The sequence below is a fragment of the Pelodiscus sinensis genome, chromosome 3 (assembly GCF_052426305.1).
Source record: "Pelodiscus sinensis isolate ZL-2025 chromosome 3, ASM5242630v1, whole genome shotgun sequence".
Lineage (NCBI taxonomy): Eukaryota > Metazoa > Chordata > Testudines > Trionychidae > Pelodiscus > Pelodiscus sinensis.
The window spans coordinates 161,856,812-161,864,173 of NC_143054.1; positions in this window are offsets into that span (position 1 = coordinate 161,856,812).

Consider the following 7,362-nt stretch of genomic DNA (forward strand, 5'->3'; position numbering starts at 1 on the left):
GGTATTCCCTGAACAGAGTAGCAATGGGTGATGCATGACACAATTAAGTTAGCTACTCTTTGAGCAGAAATGGATTCTCCCTTGGAGCATTCTTCCAGGGACAGGAGAAGTCTGTCTGTCTTGCTAAAGGGCTTGGTGCCATCAACACAAAAGGCTAGTGCTCTACACACATCTAGAGTATGGAGAGCTGCTTCTTTAGCAGAAGCGTGTGGCTTAGGGTAGTATGCAGGTAATACAATGGGTTCATTAACATGGAAATCGGAACAGCCCTTAGGTATAAAGGCTGGGTGATGTCTGAGGACAACACAGTCCCTCTGGAAGATGGTGTATGATAGCTTGCTGATAGCTTGCTGACTCTGCGTGCAGAGGTGATCGCGAATAGAAACACCAGCTTCTGGGTCTGGAGCTGAAGAGGTATTGTGGCCAACGGTTCGAATGGTGGGACTGTAAGGGTCTGTAGTACCAAGTCCAAGTCCCACAGCAGAGGGTGGGGGTGCGCAAGGGCGGGTTCAGATTTGTTAGGCCTCTGATAAACCTCTTTGTGAGGGAATGCACAAATATTGAAAACCCCTCTATAGGCTGTCGGAAAGCTGCTATTGCCACGAGATGTACTTTTAGTGATGCTAAAGCTAGTCCCATTTGTTGTAGATCCAATATATAGTCTAGAATGTTATGCATAGGAGCAACTAGTGGGTTCATGCGACGGCCTGAGCACCAGGCGGTAAACCTTGTCCATTTTTCCAGGTATGTATTTCTTGTATTACGTCACCTACTATGTATGAGACCGTTTTTAACCTTCTCAGAGCATAAGACTTCAGTGTGAAGCTGTGCATCGTGTGAAGCTGTGGGTGGAGAAGGTGGCTGTGGTTCTGGGTGAGAAGTGTCGGGAATAGTGGTAGTTGGTAAGACGGGTAGTGGGACAGTTGCAATAATAGAGGAAACCGGTGCTGCCTCGCCCATGCAGGAGCGATCAATATCACTGTGGCCCGGTCTGTCTTGATTTTCTGCAACACTCTTGGAATGAGTGGTATGGGGGAGGAGGGAAGGCATACATTAGGGGCTCCCTCCAGCTGATGAGGAATGCGTTCCCCAGTGAGTGGCAACCGAGGCCTGCCCTGGAACAGTATTGGTGACACTTCTTGTTGTTGTAGGTTGTGAAGAGGTCGATGAGAGGCGTGCCCCATCGGTAAAAGAGGAAATGGAGAACTCCATGGTGAAGCTCCCATTCGTGATCTGGTGCAAAGTTCCTGCTGAGGGAATCTGATGCTATGTTGTTGATGCCAAGTAAGTATGATGCCACAAGAGTGATGCCATTGGTGATGCACCTGTTCCAGAGTTGGACCACCTCTGCACATACGGAGCATAAGAGTGCTCCACCCTGTCGATTGATGTACTACATTGTGGCTATATTGTCTGTTAGGATCTTTACCATGGAGTTGTGTATGTGGTTGCGAAAATGCTTGCAAGCATTGGCGACAGCTCTGAGCTCCAGAAGACTGATATGGAGCAATGTCTCTTGGGGTCTCCAGCAGCTCTGTACAGAGGCTCCGCCCATATGCACGCCCCAGCCCAGAAGGGAAGCATCTGTCGTAATCTGGTATCGCGGTAGCGGCTGGTGGAAGGGCACTCCTGACAGCAAATGCTTTTCTATGGTCCATCAGTGCAAGGAGGTAATGACATTGGAAGGTATCACCACATTCTGTGTACATCAGGGGTGGTATGATTGTGCAGGGTGGCTAGCTAATGCTGGAGGGTGCGAAAGCATAGCCTGGCATGCGTGACCACGAAAGTAGTTGCTGCCATATGTCCCATGAGCTTGAGGGCTAAGAGTACTTGAATCCTGTGATTGGCTCAACAGGTATCTATTAACAGCTGTATTTAATGAAACCTGGCCACAGGTAGGAATGCTCTTGCTGCCTTGGAGTCCAGCCTCGCCCCAATGAACTCTAGGTCTTGGGTGGGAAGCAATGTTGATTTGTCCTCGTTCACTAGTAGGCCAAGAGATTGGAAATTTCATCTGGTGATGAATAGCATCCTGCCTACCTGTGAAGATGATTAGCCCATTGCATCGGAGATGAGCGGCGATGACTGAGAGCACCTTTGTGAACACTCTGGGGACAGCTGAAAGTCCAAATGGAAGGACCCTGTATTGATAATGGTTTTTGCCAACAACGAATCTAAGAAACCGCCTGTGTGCAGGGTGGATCGTAACATGGAAATAAGCGTCCTGTAGGTTGAGAGCAATGAACCAGTTGTTCTGATGTAAGGCTAGGATAATTGATGCAAGGGTCACCATTTTGAAGCGCCAAAGACGTCGGTGCCGATGAATGGTGTGCGGTCAGCACTGAAGAGCCAGATTTAGCTGATTTGGACGGTGCTGTGCGCACCATAGACATGCCTGAAATGCCCAGTTTACTGCCAACGCTCAATCTGCCGTGCGAAGTAGCAGGCAGAGAGCGGGTCAGAAACGGCTTACTCTTTCCTGGCAGGGCGGCGATTGGAGAGGAAGCCCTTTTTTGTGGCTCTCTTGATGGCTGCAGGGCTGGGGGGGGGGGGGGAAGGAGAGGTGGATCCTTGAGGCTGAAGAGCCTTATCGAACAGGATCATCCTGAGCCTCATCTCCCTGTCACATTGCGCTCTAGCTGTAAGCTTAGAGCAGTGAGGGCATTTTTGTGGAACATGACCCTCCCCTAAACAACGAATACAGGAGGAGTGGCCATCCAAGGTGGCCATGGCCCATGGCCCTCCCGGCAGGCCTCACATTTTTTTTAATCCTGGTGAACCAGGTATTATTCTAATCTAACTTCAACTTTAATAAACTTAATTTTTTTTTTTTTTAAAACAGGAAGAAGGTAATGAGTAACAGGGAAGATAACTGAAACTTAGCAAGTAAGGGCAAGTAAATGTATGGGAACTACTTTAAACTGTAACCTTTAACTTTAATTAAAAAAAAAAACTAGGAACGGAAAGGAGAAGGTAAGTATAAACTGGGTATGAACGAGAAATGAGAAACAAGCTTGAATACCTCACGAACAGAAGAGATCCAAGGAGAGAGGTTTCCTCCATCTGCAGCCTGAGGGCGGTTGAGGGGAACTGGCTCAGACCAGACCGAGCAGCGCAAAAAGGTGTGAATGCTGCGAGACATTCCCCACACATGTGCGGTCCAGCCAGACTACTGCTGTGAAAAATCTCTGTCCTGTGGTGCTGGGGCAAGCCCAGCACCTACAGTGGAGCACCCACGGAGACATCACTCGAAGAAGAAACAAGTTATTTCTTCATGCTAGGGTTTAATTTTTCTGTCAATGAGAACAAGACACAATAGCCCCTTTCCATTCTCACCTTTGCAGAGTGCAGTTAGCAAAACAGCACATTGTGTTTTTCTATCCTGGAGGGCTGACTATCCTGGCAGTGTTTCTGCAGGTCAAAGCCATCCTCTAGTCTAATGGCTGGCAACCTTTTGAAGAAGAGACATTTGGGTTTTTTGTTCTATACCAAAATATGGTTGAGCGCCACATCACATGCAAAGCTCCAGGCTGGTGCAGGGGATTGGGGTGCAGAAGGGGGTGAGAGGTGTGAGCTCCAGGAGGAAGTTTGGTGGAGGAGGCAGCTCAGGGCTGGGAAGGAGATTGGGGTCCAGGAGGGGACAATCTGGAAGGAATTTGGGTGGAAGGGCTTCTGATCTGGAGCAAAGTTTGGAGTGCAGCAGGGGGTGTGAAGTACAAGCTCTGGACATTAGGCACCTACCACAGGTGGCTCCTGCCCAGCATTTCAGGAAAGCTCAACCTGCATGCCATGACTCCATATAGCACTCCTAGAAGTGGCAGGTTGCTGGCACATCTCTGTGGCTACAAATACACTACAAAGCTTTGCCGGAAGAGGTAATGCAAATGGAGAGGATTAGCATTTTCTCATGCTTCATTTGCATAATCTCTTCCAATCTGTTTTTGCACAAGTGGTTTTTGCGCAAAAACCCCCCAACCCTTTTTGCGCAAGATCCTTATGCCTCTCCCCAGGCTCCTCCCCTCCAACCGCACCTTGCTGCATGTGTAGTGCCAAACTGGTTTTTTTTGTTTATTTATTTATTTACCCCTGTGTTTGAGAGTGAGGCTTTTTTTTTCCCTCCCCCCTCCTCTTGATTGGCTGTGATTGGCAGGTGGAAACTGTTGGCTTCTAATTAAAGTTTGAATTCTAGAAGCCTCTGCTGATTGGCTGAGCCTTGGTAGGGGGAGGGGCTTTATAAGGCAGTGGGCAAGCAACCAAGGAGCTTGCGAACAGGTGATTGCTAACAGGGAGTTTTGAGAGGGAGTTGGGAAGGGCGGGAGGTTCTCTTGCCTTTGTTTCTAAATCCCTTTTCCAGGACAGCAGCGATGGTTGGTGATGGGTCTGCTGTTGTTACCTGCACAGCGTGTGCCATGTTTGTCTTCCTCCCAGAAGAAAGAACGGATTTCATCTGCACCAAGTGCAAGCTGGTAGACATTTTGGAAGAAAAAATTAGAGGACTGGAGGCCCAACTGTCGACCCTACGCTTGATCAGAGAGGATGAAGACTTCCTCGATAGAATGCAGCATTTAATCCTTCAAGCACGGCAGGCAGAAGAGCCAGAGAGGGCAGTACGTGACCAAGAAGAGAACTGGCAGCATGTAACTTCTAGAAGGGGAAAAAGGCCAGCACGGGAATCCCCCGATGCTATAGAGGTAAGCAATCGCTTTCAAGCTCTCTCCACAGGCTCTGCAGTGCTGAAAGCTCTGGAAGGGACCTCACAAGGAAGAAACCAGAAGGGAACACCATCTATTGGAAGGCATGGGATGTGTAGTCCTACGGATGGGGGTTTCATGGTCACCACGCCCAAAAGGAAACGACGGGTGGTGGTGGTCGGGGACTCCCTCCTAAGAGGGACTGAGCCATCCCTCTGCCGTCCGGACCTGGAATCTCGAGAGGTGTGCTGCTTACCGGGAGCTCGCATTCAGGATGTCACTGAGAGGCTTACCAAGCTGATCAAACCTTCGGATCGCTACCCCTTCCTGCTTCTCCACGTGGGAACTAATGATACGGCCAAGAATGATCTTGAGCGTGTTACTGCGGATTATGTAGCTCTAGGAAGAAGGATCCAAGAATTTGGAGCGCAAGTGGTATTCTCCTCCATCCTCCCTGTTGAAGGGAAAGGACTGGGCAGGGATCGTCGAATTGAGGACGTAAATGCATGGTTGCGCAGATGGTGTCGCAGAGAGGGCTTTGGTTTCTTCAACCATGGGACTCTGTTCTGGGCACAAGGATTGTTAGGAAGAGATGGGATCCACCTAACGAAGAGAGTTCACTACTCTTAATTGTTTGGTTGCCAGTAATTTCTAGCAAGTCACCAATATGTTGAGGATAAGTTGTACATAAAGTTCATTAAATTAATCAGAAGTCATCAGTTTTACACACATGCCCTTAGCCACTACATTAGTTAGGGCACTGCTGATACAAAAATGGGCACAAATGGGAGAACTAGCCCTAAACTGCTGTTTTGTTTATAGGAGAAAAAGTTAATGGTCTTAGCCTAATTCCCACTGAGCAGGTATCAAGATTACAGAACATCTTACTAGGACAGTGTCATGAAGGAAGCGGAGACAAAGCAGCATAGAAGTGGTTACTCACCCTGTACCTTAACTAAGGTTCCTTAGCATGCGTCTCTCCAGTGGTGCACCATTCTAGGTGCGCTTGTGTGATTTGTGCCTTGGAGCAGAGATTTCTCACAGCAGTGTCTGTTCAGCCTGTGCATTGCCCCAGGCCACTGTTATATAGCACTGCATAGGTGAATTGCCTTCAACTCCTCTACAGCAAAGCTCTATAGTAGAGATATCAGGAGAGGGGAAGGGGGACGGTTAGTAGAGCATTCATAGGGACTCAAAGAACAAGAGTTACCATACAGAAGAGTAACCATTTCTTTGAGCAGAACTCTACTCTAGGGGTGTGTCCACGCTGCACCATAACTTGAAATAAGATAGCTTCACAAATTGCATATCTTATTTCAATGCTACTTTGAAATAGCGCCAAATTTCAAAATAAAGCACTATTCTGAAAGATCCCTCGCTCCTCGTAGAATGAGTTTTACAGGGACATCTGAATAGCGAGCCCAAAATAAGGGGCTTGCTGTGAAATCATAGGATAGTTATATTGGGACACTCTGGTATCCCAAAATAGCATTGCAGTGTAGACATATCCTAGGTGACTGCCAACCAGTTCCCTCCAAAGTGAAGCTGAACATAGTATTGGAAGCAGAGTTAGGAGTTACTGCATAGCATTCAAATGTCTGTATAGAAGCTCAAGCTTTACATATTTCAATGATGGGAACATTTTTGAGAAAGCCAATGGAATAGAAATTAACCTCACAGATTGAGTTTGTAAGCCCAAAGGTACTTGAATATTACAAGATTCCTAGCAAAAACTAATACAATCACATAGGCACTTAGAAAGTCAATGTTAGAGATTGCAGAAACTTCCTTCAAAGAAAAAAAAAGTTGCTCTCATTCAGGGCTGAAACAGCACACCATTTGTATTTGAGGCAAAAAGGTACAGATCAGCTGCTGAGAGTTTCAGAGTAGCAAACACTCATTTCCTGGAGTCCCTAAGAAACACAGCAATTGTGGTAAATCAAGGGGGGGAAAAAATGAAAAAGAGAGACCCTATACATTAGTGACCTTAAATGAGATCCTACATTAGACTGGAAGCCAGAGCAGCATAGTTATCAGGTTGAGGTAGTCTTAAGTTTCCCTGTTAGTAGTGAATACCTATTTTATATCAACCCTATTAAACATTGGACAGTGTCGGCATGTAACAAATATGCATCTTTCTCTAAAACACATTCCAAATTCCATTGGCCCAGAAAGTTAAGAGCCAACCAGTTTGAATTGTACGAATTTAGAGCTTTTGAGCATGATTTAAGTGAAAAACATGAGTATATTAATTTTTGCACTCCACAGTATGAAAGCTGGTCTAGACTAAGCAGAAGACTGCTGAATTAACAGCCATTTCTGTGTAACTCAGTGCAACTTACTGGTTTATGAGACGCTAAGAAAAGTAAGTTTAAACACTGAGTTAAAATTATTTTTCTCTCCTGCAATTTAAAGAGAGAAACAAAAGCTCAGTTTTAAAGACACGTTGTAATCTCACTCTTACATTCCAGATATGCAGGTAGAATGGCTGTTGTGTGATTACGGATAATGTGTAAAACACACAGTTGCTATTAAAGGAATCATGTATATGTGAACCTGTTTCCTTTCTGTTTTCTTTGTTAACTTTTCAACACTTAGGTACAGGAACAAAAAACATTGGCTTGTAAGTAATTCTCAGTGAGCTGTGAATTTCTTCAAATAAGATACT